Source organism: Choloepus didactylus, chromosome 4 (assembly GCF_015220235.1).
Source record: "Choloepus didactylus isolate mChoDid1 chromosome 4, mChoDid1.pri, whole genome shotgun sequence".
Taxonomy (NCBI): domain Eukaryota; kingdom Metazoa; phylum Chordata; class Mammalia; order Pilosa; family Megalonychidae; genus Choloepus; species Choloepus didactylus.
This window is the reverse complement of record NC_051310.1, coordinates 61,390,277-61,415,983: the sequence shown is the minus strand read 5'-3', so window position 1 is coordinate 61,415,983 and position 25,707 is coordinate 61,390,277. Positions and strand designations below refer to the sequence as shown.

At 39.6% G+C, this 25,707-nt stretch overlaps 1 pseudogene; it reads right to left on the bottom strand.

Annotated features, from left to right (window-relative positions):
• Positions 1–23,261: 23,261 nt before the first annotated feature.
• LOC119533221 lies at positions 23,262–25,253 on the bottom strand (annotated as a pseudogene).
• Between the last annotated feature and the right edge of the window lie 454 nt (positions 25,254–25,707).

The following is a 25,707-nucleotide window of genomic DNA, read 5'->3' as shown; positions in this document are numbered from 1 at the left end:
CACATGATGATCAAAGCCTGAAACGCAAACTTAAAGACACCCGGGGCCCATGTTAATGGTTAACTTCATGATTTCCATTCCAAACACTGAGCTTGCTCTTAAGCATCTGCAAAAACTGTATTGACACAGGACACATAAAAACAACCATAGCCTTGAATACTGATTTCACTGAGCCTGGTCAGGTTGACAGCCAGCCTGCAGGATCAAGGACACACACAGTCTCTGGGAGAAAAAGAATTCGGTTTGCCCAGTGTGCTGGATGTATGGATAGGGCCAAGGAAAGCAGGCAAGTGGAAGGTCTCCATGTCTGGAGCTCTATCCAGGGGCAAGGCATAGCCCCAGACCCCAGATCTAAAATCCACCGGCCATTCCTGCTGCACGTACATACCATTTCTCAGCCATGGATTAGCAAAACTTAATTTAAGAACATATTCTGCTGGTGAAGCTGTGGGGAAATAGGCATTCACATATGTTGCTGGTAGGAATGTAAACTGGTACCACCTTTCTAGAGTGAAATTTGCAATATATTACAAAGCTACATATGTATTTGCCTTTTGATCAGCAATCTCACTTTTCAAAATCTACCCTAAAAATACACTTCCAGTGATATTAAAATACATATGCAGAAGGTTATTCACTGAAGCACTGTTTGTAATTGCAAAATGCTGGAAACAACCGAAATGCCCATACATAGGCGAGTGATTGAATAAACATGGTTCATCCATTCAATGGAGAACAATCAGCTCTAAAAAGGAATGAGGAAAATCTCCATGAAATTATAGAAACTGATTACTTGGATATATTGTTCAGTGAAAAAAAGCAAAGTACAAAATAGAATCAATGGTATGCTACCCTTCATGTAAGAAAAAAATGAGGTACTAAGAGATATACATGTGTCTGCTCATTTGCATAAAAAATACAGAAAGAATGAAATTAGTTACCTATGAGGGGTAAATGGAAAGAATAGGAGAATGGGAACAGAGTAATAGGATAAGGGGTGAGTGACACTTCTGTGACTATACTTTACTGCATAGCTCTGACTTTTAGAGCTATGGGAATGTTTCACATATCCCCACCCCTCCAAAAGTAATTAATTAGAATCAACCAGGATGTTATGCGGCACAAATAGAACATAACAGTAAGAAAAGAACCTAACCATGTTGCAAATTAGTAACCATACTGTCAGGGGTGGGAAAGAAAAGAACTAAGTAACTTTAGAAAACAGTAGTTTGACTTATTCTTTAACACTAAAGACCCAAAGAACTGCACACATATATTGTAGTCTAGTTATTAAATGTGTTTCTCATGAGGGTGTGGGTTAACAATTCTGAAACTACTCTGTGTGTTTACTAGGATGGAACAAATAAGTAAATATATTGTGAATAATGAGGGCCACAACTCTCAGAGTCAGAGAAAGAAGTACAAATAAGTAATGGGGGAAAGGTAGAATGAACCTTGTGATTTTGGATTGGAATTGGAGGTATCAGCATGAAGTCATGTTTTTTATTATATATACAGATAGGACACTGAAATAAATGTCGATGTATGTATGCATATGTAATATACATGCACATATTTCCTAGCTCATATTTCCTATACATGACATCCCAATAAGCAATGAGCACACCTAGCTCCTATATCTTGATTCCTAAATACTTTTCTCCAATAAAAAATACTAGGGCTCCTTGGACAAATGGTTGATTTCATCACTGGGTCAGAAAAAAATATAAGATGAACTTGGAACAGCTTGTGGTGCCAGAAAGTAAGGAAGTCCTCAAAAACTGATAGGACATATTCAAAAGACTCAGGCGCCAACTTAAGGAGCTCCCAAATGGGAAAGCTGGGACAATTTGAGCAGCATAATAATGATGATAATAATCAATAGAATAAAATATCTATCCATGAGTCCCAGTTGATATAAATCAATAATTAAATGAATAAGTTTGGGTGATAAGGGTCAACTCTCACAGTATAAGTCCAATTAAATAAATGTAGAAGAAATGATGGAAATAAAATCACCCTTAGGCAAACAGTAATAACTGGTACAGGCAAAAATGATCATTGGATGTTAAAATTAATGGGCCAAGCTATAATAAGAAATCAGATATTTGTACAGTTTCAAAGTTTCTCTCCCAAAGATTTCAAAAGAAAAAAATAGTGACTTTTTGGTGGGAAAACCTGGCAGAAACCACCTTAAGTCATCCAAGTTAACATCACTGGTAATAAGACATATCAGTATCATATATCCTTTTGATATGACACACTGAGAAGGGCACAACAAAACCTCTGTGGTATTCTTGCAAAAATATGTATAATCATGAGAAATCAAGGGACAAAACCAAATTGAGGGAGTACTAGCAAGTACCCTTCAAAAGTATCAAGGCCATGGGAGACAAAAAGACTAAGGAACTGTCACAGATTAGAGGAGACTTAGGAGAATGACAACTAAATGCAGTGTGGGATTTTGGACTGAATCTTGGACCAGAAAAGAAAAGAAGGCCTTAGTAGAAAAACTGTCAAAATTTTAATAAAGTCTGTTGTAGCCTTCTATCAACATTAATTTCCTGGGTTTGATCATTGTACCGTGGTTATGTAAGATGTTACTATTAGAGAAACTGGATAAAGATCATCAGGGAACTCTGAACTGTTTTTCAACTCTTCTGTAAGTCTAAAATAACTGCAAAATAAAATACTAAAAAGAGATAGCTGGTAAAGGGAGACAAAAAGATTCACAACCATTTGCCTTTCATTAGAAACCTCAAGAGGCCAAGTATTGAATTTTTACAACTCAATAAGATACCAACCACACAGAACCATGTTTACTTTAATCTATACCATGTTCAAAACAATTCATTCATACTAAAAGAGTGGTCTTAAAAAATGACCCTGACAGATTGACTATAGTTTTCCTTCATCTACTGAAACCCAGCTGAGAAATAGGAGATAAGATGAAGAGACATTTTGTGCACATCTCAAATTCCATGCCCTAAAGTCCCTATGCTTTACTCCAAGGATTGCTCCTCGGTCTTTATTCAGAGCCCATTCATTCTTACTCTGGCAAGGTTGGCTCTCTGGTTTCCTAGCTCATAATAGATGAGAAGAGAGTAGTACTGCTTCAGACCAGTACAGAGGATTCACAGTAAGCAACTCCAGCTGTGTGTTCACTGGGTCTTAAACTTTTGCAAAGGTATGACGTTTCAAACACAAATGCTTAAGATTGCCTCTTTATCCTCTGACTTGCCTTCCAACACCCTTTACCTCATATCAAATAGCAAGGGAGTGGCTGCAGTCATTCTGGACCTGAGTAGAAGTTGATTGGGGTTTAATGGTATCTGTTTGTATATTTTACAGTCACATCTGTGTATTGTTAAATCATTGCTAGCTGATCCAGAGTGGGAATGTCTTCCAGGGATACTCCCATTGTCCACTTTGGTGTCTAATTTTGAATTTGTAATTTTGTATTCTTTTTCTTAAAGAGTCCCTTCTCCCATTGTATGAGTGTCAGGCCCCTAAAAATTTGAATCTGCCCTTGGCAATTACACTAATGGTTGAAGGAAGAGCTAGAAATTTGGCAGGAAAAAAATAGCTATTAAATAATGTAAACAAAAAACCAGAAAGCATAGTGCCCTGGGATAATTTAATGTGTGAATTAAGATCCAATACACTTCAGTAGATTCTAAGGCCATGATTTTATTGAAACTTATATAATTGATATTAAGAGTGATGATCATAAGTCATGAAAAAAAGCCTAAATTGTTGAATATGCTCTTTAAAAATACAAAGAAGTATATAATTCACTTAAGAATGATTTCCCTTTTAAATGTCTAAAATAAAAAAATGTTGATGCTTACATATCAATATCTTCAATGATCCAGAAAAAAATAACTAAAACAATTAATTATCCAAGGGTTCTAGATGTCCTAGGTTGTCCTCTAACTTGTTTAGGTGAGGTTGGAATGTTGGGTCGTAATCCCTATTCTAAAATCAGAATAGTTTGCTGGACCAATCAGTCAAATCATATTTCCTTGGGGGAATTACCTGAGTGCATTTTTAGCATTCTTTTCAGAGAAGAATTGCCAGTGAGGTAGGCCACTCTTAGAAAGTTCTGGAGAATTAAGATTTTTATTAAAGATACTTTGTGGAGTACAAATGGTGTTAAGGAGATGCTATTGGCCACACAGCAAAATAGATGCACTGGTACCGACAAGGGAAAAAAGCCAACGTTTTTTGAGTGCCTACAATGTGTCAAGCAATGTGCTAAATATTCCTTCACACGTTACGTGTTGGATTTAACCAACACAATGAGTCAATAAGTAGGTATTTATTAGTCCTATTCTCCAGATGAGAAAACTAAGACCAAGAAAGGTTAAGTAACCTGTTCAAGGTCAGAGAGCAAGTAAGTGATGGGTCCAGGACTTAAACTCAGGCAGTAGAATGTAGTATTCAGATACTCAGTATCTGACAGACATAGATTTGATTACCAGCTCTATTCTCAGCATGTAGTAGGTATTAGATAAATGTTAACAATCATCATCATCATCATCATCATCATCATCATGATTATTATATAACCTGTGATGGGAATTTGGTTTCTTTTTTGTTAATGCTTATCCTAAAACTTGGTGAATTTCCCTTCTTTGAAATAGAAGTGCAAATGCTATGATAAAATAATCAACATGGATCATGCCTGCAATTTAGGCAACCCAGGCCAGAGTCGGCTTTTGGCAACAACTCAAAGAAAGGTAAAGGCAACTCTTCCCCACCCCCTTTTTTTTTCCCTTCAGTGAGGTCCCTGAATTAGCTCTTAGGGCCTCTTGACCTGGGGCTTAGGCAAACCTCCACTTAGTTTTTTGATTGCACCTTGCTGATTCAAGGTTACTGGGAAATTCTGTTTGGCCAGTTAAAAAGGAACCTCCTGAACTAGAATTGATCTAATGAATTCCAGAGCAGAAAAACATAGCAGAAAAGATAGCTTCAGAGTTTCCACCTGGCCTACTGTCTCCGAGGTTGGGGAGACGCTCCCCTCAGATTCGCTGGGCTGGGGGAGGTGGCTCGACCTGACAAACTCAAAGTGCAGCCAACCTGGCCGCAGCCAGGAGCTCACCAGACAGGCTGCCTTTCTGGAGAATTTGTCTCCCTTGGCCAGCCCATTAGGATTATCTCTCATTAAACTAAACTTTATAAAGAGTAAAAGTTATTTTTTTTAATGGCTTCTAGGAAGGTTTTTTTTTTAAGTATTTGAATTCAGAACTGCCAAATTCCAAATCCACCTCTGAACCAGTAGCTTCATATTTTTTTGTTCCGTTTCTCATCAGTGAAAAATTTTGAGCATCACATTTCTGCATGTACATTTATTTATAAATTATTGCCATGTATACTAGCATTATGTGTTATGAAAATGATCAACTATCCATTAATATAGAAATTTCATAAGATGAGATAAAACTAAACTAAAAAATGTTTTAAATAATTTATTTTACTTATTTCCATTATAAAAAAATCTTTTGGCTTTCACTGAAAATATTTTTAGTAATATATTGGTATTTGTATGGTAATTCTATATTAAAATATTTTCTCTAACATTTTCCCCTCCTTTATTTCCTCCCTTCCTTCCTTCCTCTTTCCCTTCTTTCCTTCCTTCCTTGATTTTTTTTCCTTTTTTAAAAAATTAACATTTTATTTGGAAATAATTGTAGATTGGCATGTAGTTGTAAAAAATAATATAGAGACATCCTGTGTACCTTTTACCCAGTTTCCCCCAGTGGTAACATCTTGCAAAATGTGCAATATTGTCACTAGGATACTGACATTGCTACGGTCAAGGCATAAAGCATTTCTATCACCACAAGGATCCCTTGTTTGTTCTTCTATAGCTACACCCACCTCTCTCACTGCTACTCTCACCTCATCCCTGCACCCTAACAGCCACTAATCCGTTATTCATTTCTAAAATTTTGTTATTTCGAGAATGTTATATTAATGGAACCATCAGCATGTTCTTTTTAGGGACTGGCTTTTTTCACTTAGTGTAGTGCCCTTGGGAGTCATCCAAGTTGTTGCATCAATTGCTTGTTCCTTTGTACTGCTGAGTGGTAAATGATGGTTTGAATGTACCCCAGTTTCTCTTTTTAAACTTTTTATTGCAGTAACATAAATACAACTCAAAATTTCCCATTTTATTCGTTTTCAAGTGTACAAGTCAGTAATATTAATTACATTCAAATATTGTGCTCACCATCCATTACTAAAACTTTTTCATCACCTCAAACAGAAACTCTGTACCCATTATGCAATAATTCCTTATTCTCCTCCTTCTCACTGGTAACCTATAATCTGCTCTCTGACTCTATAAAATTTGCTTATTCTAGTTTTCTCATATAAGCAAGATCATATAATATTTGTCTTTTTTGTGTCTGGCCTATTTCACACAACATGATGTCTTCAAGATTCATCCATGTTGTAACATGTATTAGAACTTCAATTCCCTTTACTTTAAATGCAATTTTATTGGGATATTTTCACATACCATGTGAACCATCCGAAGTTTACAATAATCACTGGCTCACAGTATCATCACATTGTTGTACATACATCCTCATGATCAGTTTTAGAACATTGTCATTAGTCCAGAAAAGAAATAAAAAAGAAAACCCAAATTCTCCCATATCCCTTATCCACCCCACCCCACCCCCATTACTGACCCATAGTATTGGTGCGGTACATTTTCAATTCCTTTTTACGGTTGAGTAATATTCCATTGTGTGTCCATACCACATTTTGTTTATGCATTCATCTGGTGATGGATACTTTGGCAATTGTGAATAATGCTGCTGTGAACACTGGTATACAAATATCTGTTTCAGTTATTGCTTTCAATTATTTGGGTTTATACCAAGAAGTGGGATTGCTTGGTCAAATGACACTTCAATGTTCAACTCTCTGTGGAACCACCGAACTGATTTCCATAATAGCTGTACATTTTACAATGTTACTAACAATGTTTAAGGGTTCTAATTTTTCCTCATCCTGGCCAACACTTGTTATTTTAAGTGTTTGTTTGTTTGTTTTAAGTATTACCCATCCTATTGGGTATGAAGTGGTATATTATTGTGGTTTTGATGCATTTCCTTGATGACCAATGATGTCAAACATCTTTTCTTGTTCTTATTGGCAATTTGTATATTTTCTTTGGCAAAATGTCCATTCAAGTCCTTTGCCCATTTGTAAGTTGGATTGTCTTTTATATATTCTTGATATTAAACCCTTATCAGTTACCTTCCTTTATTTTTGACCTCAGGTAAAGATGCTTGAGTTCATCATACTCTTCTTCACTGGTCCAGGCAAGGCTCTTCTTGTTTCTTCCTTTGTTCACTCACTCATTCATTTCTATCCCCTTATCTCACAAATTCCCTTAACTTCATCATAAGCAACATTCTACTGTGTTTAGTGTATATATTCTATCAAAATGGGCATTATTTTTTGCATGTTTTAATGTTTGATATTTTTTATATTTTTAGTATTTCCATTTGACTCTTTCCTATGGGTTTTATAGTTCTTATAGATGCTGAAATTCCCCATCTGTACATGCATGCTGTCCACTTTTTCCGTTAGCTTTCTTTAACATTCCTCTTTTCCCCGAGTCCCACAGGGGCAATGTAGATAGGCACTGGATGTCTGCACATGCAGTGGGTTGCATTACAGGAGAGGATCCTTGAGCTCAGGGAACACAAATCAGTAAACCTGCCTGGCTGTTTCCCCTGATAGAGACATTTATCATTATCATAGTGGACGGTGAACAAGTCTGCCCTTTGCTTGGGGCAGGGTACTATCTGTATCTTCCAAGTCGATTCTCTGTACAAACTTATAAAAGGTAGTCTGAAATAAAGGCCCGTCAGTGCCTCACTTTGCTAGATGAGGAAAAATGAGAGACACATGCAGAATGTCTCCCAACAATAGGCTCTGGTATAACATCCCTTGAGAACAAGGGAAGCACTTTTCAAGAAAGGAGGTGAAATACTTAGTTTATGATCATGATCCACTGGTCCGACCCAAGAAAACATTTAGAAGATGCTGGCCTGATACAATGGCATGGAAGCTCCCCTTCATGATGTAGTATAGGCCTTCCACCGATGCCCATTTTATGGTGCTGTGTCCCCAGAAGGTAGAACATATGGGGGGAGGGTCCAAGAAACAAGAGGTGGAAGTAGGCACATCCCCACTCACCATGGCTTCCAGTGACCCAGCTGAGGAATTCGTACTTCCTGTCATTCAGCCTCCTGCCCTTTATCCAGCATTTTCAGGACCATTCCCAGGCATACGCTCATGGTTTATGCTCACAGGTGTTAGACACTTCCTGCAGCTCTTTTAGCATATAATCCCTCTTCTTTAGTAAGCCCTGCTTTTCCTAGTCAGGTGATATTGAAATTTGACCCTAGTTATTGGTCTGTTGGCCAGGAAAGGAAGTAGGGTCAGATCCTGAAGAAGTAAATATTGTCTTGTAAAGCATTTGCCTCTTTTGAAACTTCTGCATTCCTTCAAGAGGGAGTGTGTGTATTTGTGGTGGTGGTGGTTGTGGAGATTCTATCTTATCAAGGGAGCATTGCCACTTTACCAGACCTAGAGGGTTCAGGAGAATCAAGATTCGCAAGTTTGTCCAGATATCCTATTCCAAATCTTAGGATTCCACTCCTTTCCACAAAGGATTTGACTTTGGCGTAGGACACTTGCCAAGGCTGAGAATTTAGCCTTTTTTGAAGTTATCCTTTTTCAGTTAAGTTGTGTGCCTGATCTTCACCTTGATCTGCTCTCTGACTTTAGAAGGTGAGTGCCAACAAGGAGACCCTCTGACTCTCACACTGTGCTTTAAATTGGGCCTGTGGATTTAGACTTCCTTATCACTCATCTATTGGTATCTCTGGGTATTGCTCCCATTGCCCAAGCTCAATTTTTTAGAGAAGATCCCAGCTGTGAGCTGTTAGCAGCTGACATTTATACATCTGGGGGTTTGATACACCAGCCTAGCAAGAGAATTTGGGTGGACACCAAAAGCACCTAGTTTTTCATTCTCTTTTTATTTTCAAGAATGCAGAGTATGTATATGTTAGCTATTCTTTGTCTTCCCTAGTTCTAATTTCCTCTATTATATTTAGTCTTTCTTTTCTCTTTTATCTCAAGCTTGTTTTCCATAATCCTGGTTGTACTTTTAACAGCATCTCTTATCTTTTTGCTATTTCTAAGATAACTTTAAAGTCCATATTATACTTTCCCTCTTTGATTTTTTTTTCTTCTCAGTTCTTCCACTAAAATGTTTTCTTTTTGTGCTAATTATCTCCATCATTTTGTATCTTTTCTTGCAACTTTGGTCTTGAAGATTTCATGTTTTCTTGAATTTCATTAAGCTCATGGAGATGTGTTCGTCCAAAATATTCTTCACCTTCTTTATGTGAATTCTTCTAATGTCTATTCTTCTTCAGATTTTTGTTTATGTCTCTACCCCCCACCCTTAAATATAATCTGCATGCAGATTTCCTTCTGATTATTATTTAATTTTGAATGGAGACATTTGTAACCAAGTCAGTCATTTACTGAAGAATTATAATCCTGGTGGGGAGTGAGATGGGGTAGCAGCAGCTTCAACTTAAATATGTTGCTGAAAAGAAATTCACTGAGTTTTGGGCATATCCCCAGCACTAGGTCTCTGCACAGGGATCCAAATTGTCTCTTTCCAGGAAAGCAGGAGGTACATGTGGTTCCTGGTAAGCCCCCATCTGATGCTTTAGCGCAGAATTTCTCAGCCTTGGAACTATTAACATTTTGGGCTGGATATTATTTGTTGTGGGGGGATGTCCTGTGGATTTGAGATGTTTAACAGCATCCCTGGCCCCTACCCACTAAATACCAGCAGCACACTCCCCACCGCCAGTGTGACAACTGAAAATATCTTCAGGTATTGCCAAATGTCTTCTTGGGGCTGAATCATCCTTGGTTGAGAAGTATGGTTACCAACAGGCTTGGAGTCCCTGCTACAACTCGAACATCTGGTCTCTGCCCCCTCTGCCACCCAGCCTCCTTTCCACTACACCTCCTGCCCACGTATTTCTATACGCATTTCCAACCTGGCCTTGCCAACTGCTCCAGGCCTGGAACAGGACTCAGGAAAACTTATGGGCCCTGCCCATGTTTCCAGATCCTGACACTCCAGTCAAGGGATTGTTGAGCCACTCCACTTTTAGAGAATTCTGTGTCCTAGCTTAGATCTGTAGAACTTTGTATCCATCCTTATATCTTCCTTCAATTTTGCCCAGATTTCACTGTACTTAAGTATCCATTCCTGGGAAGCTGACATTTGGAGTTGTGGCTATCTCCTAATTTCATTGAAGATGGAATTTTTCGCCTATTTTCTATTCTGTTAAAATTCTATTTGACTGTAAGGAAGGGACTTGAACTGAAATACCTTTGATTCTGTGACTCACCTGGAGGTCTTGACCCAGTTCTACTTCCTGTGTCACCCACTATTGAGAGAGAGAGAGAGAAAGAGAATTCCTAAATATAAGTCAGAGTAGCACTTAGAGCTTTGATATTATTTGCCCTTCCTCTTAGATTGATGATGAAATGAAGCTAAAAAAAAAAAGGGATATTGAATTCTTCTTAGAACTATAGAATTCCGGATCAATTTCAGAGTGCATTAAAAAAATTTAGTTGTGGAAATAAAATAATGATTGAAAATTGCTTTGAAAATTGCCATAAATATTTAGTGACGTTAAATGTGCTTGATAATTATATACTACTTAATGATATAATTAATCTTTTCTATCTCTATCCAACAGAAACATACTCTCTTCCCCTTTTGAGCAGCTGAAAAATCAGAGTTCTCAAGGGCCTGCCCTGTGTCAGGTTTGCTGTCCTCTCTTTGTGTGTGTGCTCAATTCTTCCCACCGTCATCCCACAGAGTTCAACAAGTCCCAGTGAAGGAACATTTTTATTTAGCTTGTTCTGTGAAGCACATTAAATTCTTCTCATATATTTAGAGATCTCAAAAGTATTTTTGGATGACGGCAGGACAATAGCAATTCTGATATTAATAGAAAAGGCTTAGAGTGATTTCTTTCTAGGAGGAGTTGATCTAATTGGGGCTCCACTTATTAGTGTCTTTCTCCCCAACTCTTGTCCTCTTTTTTCCTCCTTTGTCTTCCCTTCCATTCCTTTCCCTACCCTCCACTTCTTTCATTTCTCTTTTTCCTCTCCTTTCATTGTCTCTCTCATAAACACAGGTTTCTACTCCTCTAACTACTACTATTTTTTTTTTTTTGCCATGTCAAGGGTTTTAAATTCTGTGTTTTGAGAAACAATAATTTTCATAATTACCCAGTATGAGTGCTAATTAAATTAGGAATCCAAAAGGAAGACTTGCATATAATACACCTTTATTCTATCTCTGATTTCACTCTTGCAAACACTCCTAGAAAGCCTCTGGCTTTGTTTGCCCCAAGTTTTACTGTATTCTAATTGAAGATTTCTCTAGTTGTTAAATATGTATTTCTTACCTTCCCTAGCATATTATAAACCCCCCAAGACAGGAACTCTGCCTTTTGTGTTTGTACTAGTATACTGACTCCTTAGGAAATATTTGTTGAACTGACATATTGACTTTTCCAGGTTACCAAACCCCTGTGGCTTTGTAATCAGAAATTTCTGGTCAACTCTCCCTCCTCTCGGGCAGCCTACTTCAGGGTAATTATATGGCAGGCCTCTTTAGGGTAACCCTTTTCATATAAACATCTTGAAACTTTACATTCCACCTCAGAACAGCAAGTAAACCAGCGAAGAAATATGTCATTTTGTCACGAAGCCATAAAGTGAAAAGTAGAAGAATTCAACAGTGTCTGGCCATGTGCCCTGATGCTTTCTGAGCTCGGATTCCTAGTGCAAGTCTCTATCTTTCCTATACTCAGTGAGGCTGGGAAAGTACTAGAATGGGAATAGCCCCATAGGAAATCAATCTGATGCCCCATTTGCCCTTATGCTTGTTCCACCACCTCACCCCCAGCCTTGGAAACACACATTCCCCCTAATTCAAAGGAAGAAATCATGTTTATTCTCTACTTCCAACCAAGCTTTTCCAAGTTAATGCATCAAAGACATTTAAAAATTTGAGTAAAGGCTAATCTTCCCCTGACTGTTTTATCATGGCCAGGAGGGTGCCGAGGAAAACATCACATTTTAGCAAGAAGAACTTCAAAAAAGTCTAAGATATGTGGATTTCTTCTTTCTTCTCCCCCCCAAGTCATTCTATTTATACTCTGCAAGTGTCAAAATGGATGTGACTCAGCTATGATATACCAAAAGATTAGGCAGCGTGTAATTCTACCCTCCGTCTCTGTCGGCATATGGCAAGGTTTGTGCCTGCCAGAAATTGGGCAGGCTCTTACCTCCAAATACATATGAAAAAAAGGACCTGTGCTTCAGGAAGCCAAAGGCTGCGGCTCAACCAGATTGCACAGTATGTGGTGTTCTGGGCTTGATCATGACTCATGTTACAAACAACTTACAGGTCCAATAGCTGGTTTTCTTAGGGGGCCTTCTTGCAACACTTCTCTCTCTGAAAGCCTGTCTGGCTGCAACCTCCATCACCATCTTCCAAGAGAAATCGTATGAAAGATTTCTCTCCTCCAGTCTCTTCGAACCAAGATTCCCTTTAGAAAATAAACAGGGAAGAGTTTTCCCGGCTCTCATCAGGAATGCCAGTGCTTGGCCTATCTCACCCTAACAGAGAAGTAGCAAAGATGCTTGCTTTTGTGGAGAAAAGTTTGAGTGTGTTTGGGGTGGGAGTAAATATATTGTCCTCTTTAAGTTATGTGTTTTTATCTAGCAGAACGATTTTTTTTCTGATAAGTGCTGTTCCCACTATCAAGAGGCTTCATTATAATTTTGAGGCTGTAAGACTCTGAGGTTAATTCTGGAGATTCGCCTCTTGAGTACAGGCCTAGACGGGGAATTGAAGCTGTACATCTGCCCATCGATGCCCCAGGAATTGTTTGTACAGGGTTGCCATGATAGGAAATTGAGATTATGCTTCAGTTCAGTTCTTTCCCTCCTGTTCTCCCTAGACAATCTATAACAATTCAATTGTTAGCAAAGTGTGTAATCAGCCATTTAGTAAAATGCCAGCCCATGCTTGTGGGGAAGAAGAGAAAAAATAGAGCAGGGGAATTTGGAGCCGTGGCCTGTCTTTCAAATGCACTGCAAAAGCCCCTTCAGCCTCAGACAGTGGTGGCACAGATGAGGATAACAGCCAGCCTCACTGGACATGGCAGGAGTTGCTGAGCCCTGCTCTTCCTTAGAGTTTTATTCCTCAGGTTTCTAAACAGGTTTAGCAAGCAACCATTGTGCAGCTGCTGGGGTGCGGTGGCCTCTGTGTGCTTGAGAGCTCTCTGTTATTGATGTGGGTTTCCAGGAGACCCTTCATCCTAGTCCATCCCCATCTCCCCCTGAAGACCCAGCTCCACAGAGAAGTGTTCCTTTTAAGTGTTTTTATTTTTCCTCCTAACGCACTGAGCTAAACAATCTCGGAGATAATATAATGATTATTGAAATGCTGCAGGGCTCTGTAGGTGGCTTGATTTTGACCAGCTGTTTATTTTTCTTTTGGTTTAATGGACCCAGTGGCCATCCACTTGACCATCAAAGCCTCCATGAATTTCTGCAGAGTTTTGTTTTCCTGCCAAGAGAAGCTGACCATTATACAAAGCAGTGACAAGTTGAATGTTTCCTTCCTTAGGTCCCAGTCTGAAAGTATCCCTTGGCTCCTGAGCTAATCTGTGTCCCTCCACTAGCCTGATCTGTGTGGGGGCTGCAGCTAGGTCTCCCACCGAGATCACGGGCACACCAGCTTCTGGGGGAGTCATGTACCAGGTTCTCAGGTCTGAAGAGAACTCGCCTCCCTCTGCTCCTTTGGCATAGAAGCCAGTAGGTGGGTCTGGGTTAAGGGGTCTGAGCTCTTCCTCTTTTGTGACCTCAAGAATGAGTCCCTTGTGGAATTTCCTGGTGCATGGGAAGGAGAGTGGAAGAAGAGCTGCTAAAACAGAAGTGAGAGTTTTTACAGACAACCAAATCCCCACGATTGTAAAAATCATACAGTCTTAGAACTAGCAGGAACCTTTAAAATCAGCCAGCCAAACCACCTGGCTTTGCAGTCAAGGAAACAGAGACCCCAAAGGATTAAAGGGCTTGCCTAAAGAAGAGTTCTTGATGCACACTAGCACCTTATTAGAGACATCTTGCAACACCAAATTTAATAAGAAAAGGGTAAGAAAAGGATATTTTCCCTGGGTAACATCATCTCTTCAGGTTCTATTCATGGTTGTATCCTCAGTAGCATGCACAGAGAAGGCTCTGTAAATGCTTGTTGATTTGACAAGAAAAAGTGTGCTCCTAGTAAAGGACTGGCCAATGTTGTGATCTTGTATTTACCCATTATTAATTCAACAAATATTTATTGGATAATGTTTATTATTATAACTAATAATCCTCTCATTTACTACATACAAAGGTATTTTACATGTATTGACTTATTTAATCCTGAGATAGGTAACATTGCTACTTCCGTTTTACAGATAAAGAGGCAGAAGCATCGAGAGGTTCAGTACTTAACCTGCTGCAGAGATTCAAACTCAGGGTGATTGGTTGCACAGCCCATTCTTAACTTCTATGCTGTCTCACAGAAATCAGTTTTGCACCTAGCTCTGTGCCAAGAGTGGTTGAAGACAGCCAGATTTCACAAGAAATATACCCTGTATGTGAAAACCAGGATCTCTACAGCAGCACAGCTTTGAGCTGGAGTAATGGTACAGGAAGGGACAGAGGAATGACTGGAATGATTTTCTTGATGCTCCTGCCTTTCATTTCCATTGTTAGGAAAATTCAGCCTATGAATGAGGAGACAATAGAGATAAGTTAGAAGACTGATGAGAGGCAGCTGCTGCCCAAGAGAGATTATGAAGAAGGAGGAGAAAAAAAGGGAGATGATAGGACCACAATGTGGGGCACGTCTTCTATCTTGTGTACACACATATATGGAATTTGGGGTTGCCTCTATTAGATTCTGAATTTCATATTTTCATGAACCTGTAGCACATTCACAGAAAGATGTGTTGGATGGTCTGGAAGCGATGTAATACGGTTATCATTTCACTTATTCTCTCAGAAATAATTTAGTGAGTACCTACCCTATATCTCTCAGTACCTCAGACCTTGTGGATGTTGACAACGATGAACAAGCAAGTGCCCTTACCCTCAAGGCACTTGAGCGGGGATCTAGGGAAGGGAATTACAGTGCAGTGAGGTAATACCTGTGATTGGGCTGAGTGCAGGTGCTATATCAAAATCTGCAATATTAAAATGATTAAGAAGTATTCCCTTAAGGAAAAGACTGAGGCTTTTTGGGAGGAAATGTTAGTTGATGTCCTGGAGATGTTTATCACAGGAAAGTGGGGCATGAGCTTCTTGTCACTGGGAGAGCTTGAGCACAGAGAATGGACTTTGGTCACAGGTGTTGTACAAGAAATTCCACACTGGCTGGGAGACAGGTCCTTGGCTCCTCCAATGTTCGGTAATACTCTGTCCCCATACAAGTGGGCAAATGAGTTCAGGGATCCAGGACTTACAACCAGGTAAAAAAAAAATCCTTCACAACTCCCAACTCCTTGTTTTTCCAAGTGGGGAGGGGGCGAGGAAGTATAAATGAGCAGAGGGCTCATTTAGAAGAGGTATGGGGGAAACAGCAAGACCTCACTGGGATATGGGGAGAGGTGGAGGGACTTGTGTAATGTGGTTGACCTCCTAGGTTCAGAAAACAAATAGGTCCCTGCTGTCCTTGGAAATCACATAGATAGTTTTCTAGAAGAGCCTCATTAACCCTGAGGCCTTGAAGCTCCTAATTAGCTACCTCATTATGCTGCCTCTTCTGCTTACAGAAATGAGTGCTCTTCTACATAGCCCAGTGCACAGGGTTGAGCACCAGGAAGAAGTCATACTTCCTGGATGCAGATACTAGATACTTTGCATTGTTTTCTGTTGCCTGGACGTACCACAGAATTTCCATTTATTCCTCAACTTCTTTGCTCAAACTTCTCTATCTAGAGCACTGCCCCACAGGACAGCATGATAGAAAATGTACATAATTGTCTCTGTGTAGGGGTACCAAGCTGAAGGGTTGAGTGAGGGTGGGCACACAGCTTCCAGACTATACTTGGGACACTTTGAGTGGAATTGCATTGACCTAGAGGTAGGAGCATCTTTTCCTCATTTGCACAAAAGGATCCATAGCTGGCTGCAGCCCTGCTTTTCTACTCCCCTGCTGCCTAAATCCTACTCATCTTTCAGGATCCAAATCTAGTTATATGCATTTGTTCTATTCGCCATCCCTCATCACTACCATCCATACATAATTAATGATTCCTTTCTTAGTTTCCTCAGAGGACCTTATTTATACCTCTATTACAATTCTTATCACAAGCTACATTGTTTTATCATTGCTGTGAGGGCATAAAATGTCAGGTTGGCAATTTTGTAGCACCTTGAAGATCTAATTCCTCTTCTTTCCTGGCTTCTAATATTGTTATAGAAAAGCCAGCATCATTGTATTCACTGTTTCTTTCTGGGTAGTGTGTTTTTTTCTCTCGGGCTGCTTTTAAGGTTCTATCTTTGGTGTTCACAGTTTCATTCTCATGGATTTGTTTTCCGATTTCCTTTTTGGGGGAGAGGTGTGTTTTTAGAATTTTTTCTGATGTTTGGAAAATCTTCAGTTATTATCTCTGAATATTGCCTCTTATTTCCTTCTGAATTTCCAGTTAGATACATGGTAAGCATCCTCACTTTATTCTCCATATGTCTTTAACCTATACAAATGTATTTCCATTGCTTTATATCTGTGGGTTGCATTCTGAATCTCTTAGTTGCCTCTATCTTCTAGTTTGCTAGAGCTATACTTAAGTGTACAGGTGTCTCATTCCACATGTTAAATCTGTGAGCTCCTTGTGGTACAGGGACTAAATCTATTTCACCTTGGCTTAGTGCCTAGTGCATAGCCTGTGCTCAATAACTGTGGAAATGAATTGGTTGGCATCTCTGAGAGGCAATTGGTAAGCTGATTTTGCTGTGCAATCCAAGGTATAAATACATGCTGAAGCACAAATTGGTCGTCCATTGGCAAGGAAAGAGGGACCATGGTAGATGATTGTTTATACCAATGACATTTAAAACTGGTTGACTTGCACTACTCTGTCAGTAGTAAGAGGACAGAAGCATGTGGCAGCCTTGCCTAACACTCACAGGCAAACAAGGCTCTCTCTTTTACAAATAAAACTCCCAAATATCATCCTGTTGATGTAATAAAATTGGGGCAGGAAATGAGATACAGCACCAGGCCACAAATCAGGAAAAAGTCACTTTTGACTTGGGTTAGTTAACTCACTCAGTTTGATGTAATAGTATGATGTTGACATTCTCTTAGAAATACATGAAGGAAGGTTACCATCAAAAAAAAAAAAAAAAGAAGAAGTAGTTTGGTAAGTCTCAGAAGTCTTGTTCAGACTAGTCATATCCAATCCCAGTCACTGGGTAAATGGGGCAAGGGTAGGCAAAATGTGTATGCAGTCTGCTTTAGAAAGACCGGATGCTGTGTTGATCATCACAGTCCATCTCTTCAGTCTCGTTAAAACAAAGATTCATTCCTGCTGTCTTTACAGAAAGACTGTCTGCCCCGTTGTTGCACTCAGCTTCCAGTAGCCACAGTCATGCCCAGGCAGGGTCACAGTCCAAAATAGATATGCATGCATTCAGAGGGAGTTCCCCAGAGCGCTATTGGTAAGGGGGAAAGATGGTGGGAAGGTGACTCTCTCCCTGTGGCATTCAGTGTCTGGCATTTAGCCATTTTCAGTGTAGAAACACAAAAACAAATCTTTGGGGCAGTTCTACAAAAGAGCACACAGTGACTGCTGCTGATTTTGAGATTCCACTCAATGGGAAAGAGATCTCCAAGTACAGTGAATTTTTCCCTCACATTTATATGATTATCAAGCTAATCCGCCTCATATCCTGTCTGTCAGTACTGCCATACAACAGTTCCAAAGCCACCAAGAAATAGGTGGCCCACTATTCCAGAGAAAGCCATCTGAACTGGAAGGAGACTCTGGAGTCCTTGATCCTAAACCTTGATTTGAGCGTGCTTGGAGGTATCTGCAGTAATTCCAAAGGTTGTCATCAAATCTTTCAAATTAACTTATTTGAATTGTCTTTTATTATTGTTATTATTACTATTGTTATTACTATGTATCAAAAAGCATATAAGAGGGGTATCTGATAGAACCAAATATTATAGGGTTACTGTCAAAGAAGCCTGGAAATCAGGGACATCGACTGAATTTAATCCAAATAAAATGTAAACCCACAGCTGGGTGATTCCTGAGGTCAGTGTGGAGAAGAAGATGGTAGCACAAATAGGTCAAATTCTGATTTTCCCTGACTGAAAATCTGATGTTTTATCTCTTCCGGGGATTTCAACTATTCCTGATGGCAGTGATTTCCATCTGGGCCTGTGGTGAAAAACAAACTTCTTTGGAGACATTAAAATTCATAAAGCTGTAAACAGTTCAGATGTAAAAAGCTCCTGAGATGTTTTTGTGCATGTGACTGTTGTGTGTTTTGGGTAAAAACAATCTTACCTGTGGTGAAAATTCAATATATTTATAAAATTAAGTCTCTCATGACAAGACCTTGTGACTTAATGTCACAGAGGTGGCAAGAATTAAATGAGATAGCACTTGTGAAAGTGCTAGTTTGAAGATGTTAATGTCATAACCATTTTCTCTTACAGCTTCCTAGGGAAAAAATATGAAAGGAAATTTGATATAAGGTTCTTTGAGTCTCAAATTTTGAGCTAGGAATTATAATGATTTAGATATTACATAGAAATCTTGAAAGACAGAAAACCTGAGCAGAAGTCATTGGCCAGGGTGGGTTTCCTGCTCATGCTACAGATCATAGGATAACCAAGGTGGTTTCTGACCATCTCTTCACATTTTAAGGAAAAGAACAACCCATCCTGGTTCAGGGCCTGGCATTCCCCCAAACATTCCCCCAAATATCTCTTTGAACACAGAGCACAGCAGACACGAGGAACTTACTCCTGGGGTGAAAGCTGCCTCTTCAGTCCAGAAGTGATGTAGGCTGGGGGTACACTGTGAAGACTGCAAACACATGCCTTTCCAACAAGGTTGGCTACCATGGAGAAATGTGATCCCAATGCTTCCAGATCTTTAGACTTTTCAAGAGAATCCGGAATTCTGGATTTTTATAGTATATCCACATTTTATTTTTATATTTTATATTAGGTCTCCTGATTTTTAATCATTGGTGTTTACAAACAAACCATGTCTGTGAGGTGAATTTGGCCTTCTGGCCACCAATTTGCAACTCAAATGGATAAGTTCCACAAGTGTTAGTTGAGTCCCACCTTGTGCCAGGCAATGCTCTATGTGCCATGGACATAATAAACGAGGAGAGAACATAGACGAGGGTTATGTACTATGGACGTAGACCAGGAGAAAACCCTGTGTCTGCTCCTGAGAATTCACAACCCACTGGAGACGAAAGACTGACCCATAAATAGATCATTTGAGTGCACTGTGGAGAATGCTCTGGGGGTACAGAAGAGGGACAGCTACATCAGCTGGGGAATGTGCATGTCGTGGAGGGTCTCCTGGGAGCAGTCACACTGGAGAAGTTAAGTTTCGAACTTGGGTTGAGCTTGAGGAGTTAACAGGTGGTCAGTCAGGTAGGTGGGGTAGAGAGATAAGGGCTTTCCAGGAAAAGGTCACAGCAAGAGCAAAGAGCTGAGGAGGAGCAGGGTCTGGCCTGTAGCACCTACACACAGTTTAATGAGTGACACTAGAGGGGCCTGGGGATGGGTGGGCCATGCCTTATTAACTCATATGCCTAGATATTGGCAGGACGTGGAGTTTGAAGGAAGGGAAGACTGAAGGGGTCAGAGTCAAAGATGGCTCCCAGGTTCTAGATTGGGTGATGGGTGAGTGATTGTTAGGGCGACGTTCTCATCTCAGTTTGTCCATGATGGTCCCAGTTTTCAAACAGAAAGTCCTGCGTCCTGAGAACCCTCAGTCCTGGAAAATTTGGATGGTTGACACTCTAGTGATGGTTCTCCAATTAACCTGGGGAATGGTAGAAGAGGCTGTAAGTTTGGGAGGGAGTAGATAATGAGCCTGATTTGGAGGATACTGAATTGACGTGCCAGTGGACATCCAGGTGAGAACATTCAGCAGACACTTGGAATATATGTCTATAGTTGAATAATGGGAGAAGGTTGACTTGGAGGGAGCAGATTTAGGGGGCATCAGCACATATAGGGGTTGTTAAGGACCATGAAAGGTTGTTTAGGGTTAAATCACCCAAGGTAATTAAAAAGGGAAGTGGATCTAGAATGGAATTCTGGAGAATCTGGAAACTCCCATGTTTAAAGAGCATATAGGGAAAGAAGAGCCCAAGAAAGTGACTGAGAAGGAACAGTCAGAGGAGAATAGGGAGAACAGACTGAGCATAGCATCTTGGAAGCCAGGTGAGTAGTGGGGCATTCACGGCAGGTGAGATCATCGGGGTCAGAAACAAGGAAGAGTCCAGGCCTGTGAGGAGTGAAGTCTGTGCCTTACCATGGGTCATCTCAGCTGAAATCCTCTCAGTAATTTCACAGGTGGACACTAGGGTGCTCCTGGGGAGGAATGAACATGAGGTGAGGAAGAAGACAGTAAGTACAGCCTAAACATCCAAGAAACTTAAGGGAAAGGGAAAAAGGGAGACAACGGGCAGCAGCCAGAGGAGCATGTAAGATCAGGAGGGAATTATTTCCATTAAGATAAGTGAGAAATGAACAAGCTTCTGAGGAGAGTTCTCATACGAAGTCAGGATGAAGAGGTGGTTTTGTGAGGTAGGAGGCCAGTGAATAAATACAGAAAGGAAAAGTTGAAAAAAACTGTTTTTGCCAATTAAACGTTCAGGGAGGGTGAGTTTAGAAATCATTGAGGAGTCATTCAAAGCCAACGTTGGGACAAATGCTTTGAGAGGAAATTACCAAAGGCAGTGAAGCAGGGCTGTTGGTGGGTGAAGCCCCAGCAGCAGGCTGCCCCTCAGAGGACCGGATGCCGGGCCAGCAGCCAGCAGAGTGGCCTCCGCATGCTGTCACTCAGTGAGTCATCCCTTGCTCACAGCCTAATGCCTCCCCTGGCACAGGGAAATGTCATGGCGTTTCATTAGCTCTACTTATTTTGGTCGGCAAATAGGAGCCAGGTAGGAGATGAGCTTGCCAGGTTATGTACTTCACTTCACCTTCTAATTTTTTTCATGGTGAAAAAGGTTTTCTGGCATAGTAGTAATATACGTTCTTTGTAGACATTTTGGTCAATGCAGAGAACTAGAACCAAACTGAGACCAGAAAGTCACCTCTCTGGCAACCCCGGTTACCATTTTGGCATAGTTTTTTTCCAGCCTTTCCACTGCAATTTTTCAAGATGAAGAGAACTGAGCTCTTATTTTCTGAAAAGAGCATGTAATTCCAGGATAGGAACAATTCCCTGGCAGAGGCACCAAAAAATCTGAGTTCTAATACGAAGTCCACCATTGTGTGGTTTGAGGCGTTGGTGGCTGCCAACCCTCCCGGAGCTACTTTCTGGTTTATGAGATGACAACATCGATTGGCCAACCACTAAGTCCTATTCCAGGGCCTAAGATGTTCTGACTCTTCAGAAAGATGTGCTTTTGGACATGAATTCTTGAGCAGTTATACTGCCCACCTCCACACTCCAGAGTGTTCTGATGCTATGACTGAAGGCCTGAAAAGAAAGCCCATTTGAACTGATGTGACTACTTCCCTACTCTTTTGTTAAGTCCTGGAAATTAAAGAAAGAAGAAGAAAAGACACTGAATGAGGATGCGTTTCAGTGCAAGGTATATGTCAGAGAATCTCTAATGACTGGAGGTTAATGATCATGCAGTAAACTGGAAAAAGCCCGATTCATTCTAGCTAGTAATTGAATTTAAAGAATCAGAAGTTAAATAAACCTATTAAATAAATCTGTCTCAGAATTTCCCAAACTTTTCTCAGTTAAAAAAAAAAAAAAAGTATACTGTAACAGAGAAAGAGAGAGAGGGAGGGAGTGTAGTGGTTAAGTAAGTTTAGAAAGTGTTGGGTTAAATTAAGTTTAACAGGTTTCTTTACTATGGGGCTTAATAGAACTTTAAATATATTTAAATGCATTGGGAATACCAACGGGGATAGCATCCCCAGCTAACCTGATCACGGTACTATTTTGTCAAGACACACCAATTAACATCCCAGAGAATACTAATTTTCTGTAGACCATAGGTTGAGCAATACTGTTCTAGCTCCTTCTACCAGTTCCCAAAGAAGTGGTTTTTAAGGCACCTTATGGATCTTTCACTAATTATCCCTAACTGCTCTTTCATCATGGTGATATTCTGAGCTGAGTTTTTAAAACCCATAACTTAACATTTTATACCATATTTACATTATGAGTTTTATAATTTCTTGCATTTACAGGACAATTTTATTTTCTCAAGTATATAGTTATCAGCTGAGTACTAACCTATCAGCCTGACACCATCCCAGAATCCCTACCTCTGAGTTTTGCCTCCATCACCCTGTGTGATATTGGTTGAATCATTTAACTTTTTTTTTAAACGAATGAGCATGACTGTATGCCCATAAAACTTTATTTATAAAAAACAGGTGGCAAGCAGACTATCATTTGCCAATCCCCTGTGCTTTAACAGTGTAAGTGAGAATAGAGCCAGCATATGGTTTCTGAAAGTCATATTCTTGGATTTCAGAATAGCTAGTTAAATTTTTAAACTACTAATAGCACACAGGAATCTAATTTGGCATATTTTAGAAAACAATACTTCCTTGAATATTATTGACTTCTTTATAAATGCATTTAATTTATTTAACAAAAATATATTTTGCAACCTTGAGGACACCTTATTTTGGCCATTTTCCCATCCCTATTCCCAAACCCTGGGGTATCAGGAGCTAATATGCATTCTGTTGTTCCTAGAGCACCAACCTACTGTACAATAACTGTTACAAAAATGTTTATTGTTTACCAAAACCGGTGGACTCTTACCAAATGCTGCTTAGTAACAAAATCTTATCACAGTTTTAATTTTATAAAAAGCTAACTATTTGTCTCATTGTCATTAGACTTTCTGCAAGGTCACTTAATCCAGATTTAGTCAATGCATTAATGAGATTCTCGGGTGGTGCATGTATTCCCTCTTGATATTGCCAGGCAACCAGTAGTTGTTTAGCTCTCGTCTTTACACTGTTAGGCTCAATCTGCCCTTATTTCAGTCTTTCATTTCCAGGTAGGGAGCTAGAATCTCCCTTTGTTCTCCCAGCTTGTTGGCAAATACATCTATCTGTTCTCCTGTTAACAAGTTTGTCTCACAGTACATCAGGACTTCCGCTTTCCTTCAGTAAAGTATCATTCTCTTCCTCGTCTTCATCCTCACCTGTTTTTATTTCTTCAAAAGGTGGTGGTAATTCCTTGGCCAGCTTTATTACCATGTTTCCAAGACATTCTGGCAAACTTTTAAACTGCTGGTTGGTTGGTTGGATGAAGTGAGGGCTTCTTCGTGTCAAGAATCTCAGAGCTCGCCAACCATAATTTAAATTGTTCCCAGCTTTATGTTCATTTTCATCCATGTTCTCAGGGACTGCTTGTTCAATGGCTTCTTCAAAAACCTCTTCCAAAGTTGGCATGTATTCCCCTGTCTCTGACTTACAGGCTTCCATATTGTCAAGACAGAGATTCCAAAGCCTTGTTAGCTCCTCATTTCCCATCAAAATATTTTTGTTGGGTCCTCTCCCCAGGAAGTCCACTGGTGCTGTTCTCTTCCATACAACTCTTGTAGGCTTGGAATATGATGTTCTTTCTTTGACAAAACTTGGGCAGCCTTCATTTTTCCATGAGTTCCAGTTTTCTTCAATGTTTAATACATTCTAACATCTTTGAAAATCTTTCTCCATCGCATTGGGGTAGGGGTTGGGGTATTCAGGTAGTAGTTGATACACTGATTTTTCAGTATCTTCTATCCAGAGTAACTGCTCATCAGTTAAACCGTAGCTTAAACTTTTGAATTTGACTTGCCCCTTGAGATATTGGAATAAAAGGAGATACTGCAACAGGATGTGTCAGTGAAAGTTACTGTCACTCAGTTGTAAATCTATCAGCTTTCCACTTGTTGAAAATTTTGCAAAATATACATGTTCTCCTTCTGTTTTCAATTCTTCCATCTTTTTCTTGAGTTCTGAGTATCATATAATTTATAACTCTTGAAAACAGCAAAAACTTCTTCAGAATACATGAGAAAAGTTTTCCATGAAATCTTCTCATAGCATTGCACAGGGTTGCTGAAATAATCCTGAAGTGACCGGAATTTTTGATACAGATTGTAATCAATTGGAATGGAACAAAGTTTTGGAGCTTCATCATCTCCCATTCTACCTTCTTCTACATCCATTCCTTGTTCTCTATCCTCAGAGTGCTTCTGACCCGAAGTGCTTTTCTGTTCATCGGTATTGAAAACAGTGATGTTTTCCAGATTAAATTAACTCTGCAAATCAAGACCTGATTTCTCAGATAAAGGGAAAAGCTTGGCCAAAAAGACCTAACTTCATCCACAACAGAATTTATTCTGGGATTTAGATAATCTTCTTAAGAGATCTTTGAACATATGTAGTGAATAATTCTTCCCAGTTGAATAGAATGTATTTGATTTCCAAGTAGCAACTTTTTTTTCCCAAAAAAGTGAATATTGTGTCACATTGACCTGAAGGAAAACAATCCAGAACATCTCCCAACGATACAAAAGGTATAGATGCAGTACAAATACCTTCTGTTACTTCCCCAGTAGCAAGAGAAATAATAGCTAAAACACTTTCACATGATGAATGGTTTATAATTTCTTCTTCTAGAACCCCTCTGAAGCTTGGTTAAGAGTACATTTTTTTTTTTTTTTTTTTTTCATTTTCACTGCCAGGTAACTGGCTGAAAGTACTTAACAATCAATGGCTTGATATTTTTGTTGTTCAAGGCTTCTCTGGTAGACTTCATAAACCATGTCTGCACTTCAGGCCAATGGAAAAGCAGCAGCGTCGAAGACATCTTCCTGGGGGCACGTCCATTAAACTTTTAAAAACAGTGTCAGGTCAGGGACACAAAGAAACTGAAAGTGAAAGGATGGAAAAAAATATTTCATGCAAGCTACAGCCAAAAGAAAGCAGGTGTAGCAATATTAATCTCAGATAAAATAGACTTCAAATGCAGGGATGTTTTGAGAGACAAAGAAGGCCACTACATACTAATAAAAGGGGCAATTCAGCAAGAAGAAATAACAATCGTAAATGTCTATGCACCCAATCAAGGTGCCACAAAATACATGAGAGAAACACTGGCAAAACTAAAGGAAGCAATTGATGTTTCCACAATAATTGTGGGAGACTTCAACACATCACTCTCTCCTATAGATAGATCAACCAGACAGAAGACCAATAAGGAAATTGAAAACCTAAACAATCTGATAAATGAATTAGATTTAACAGACATATACAGGACATTA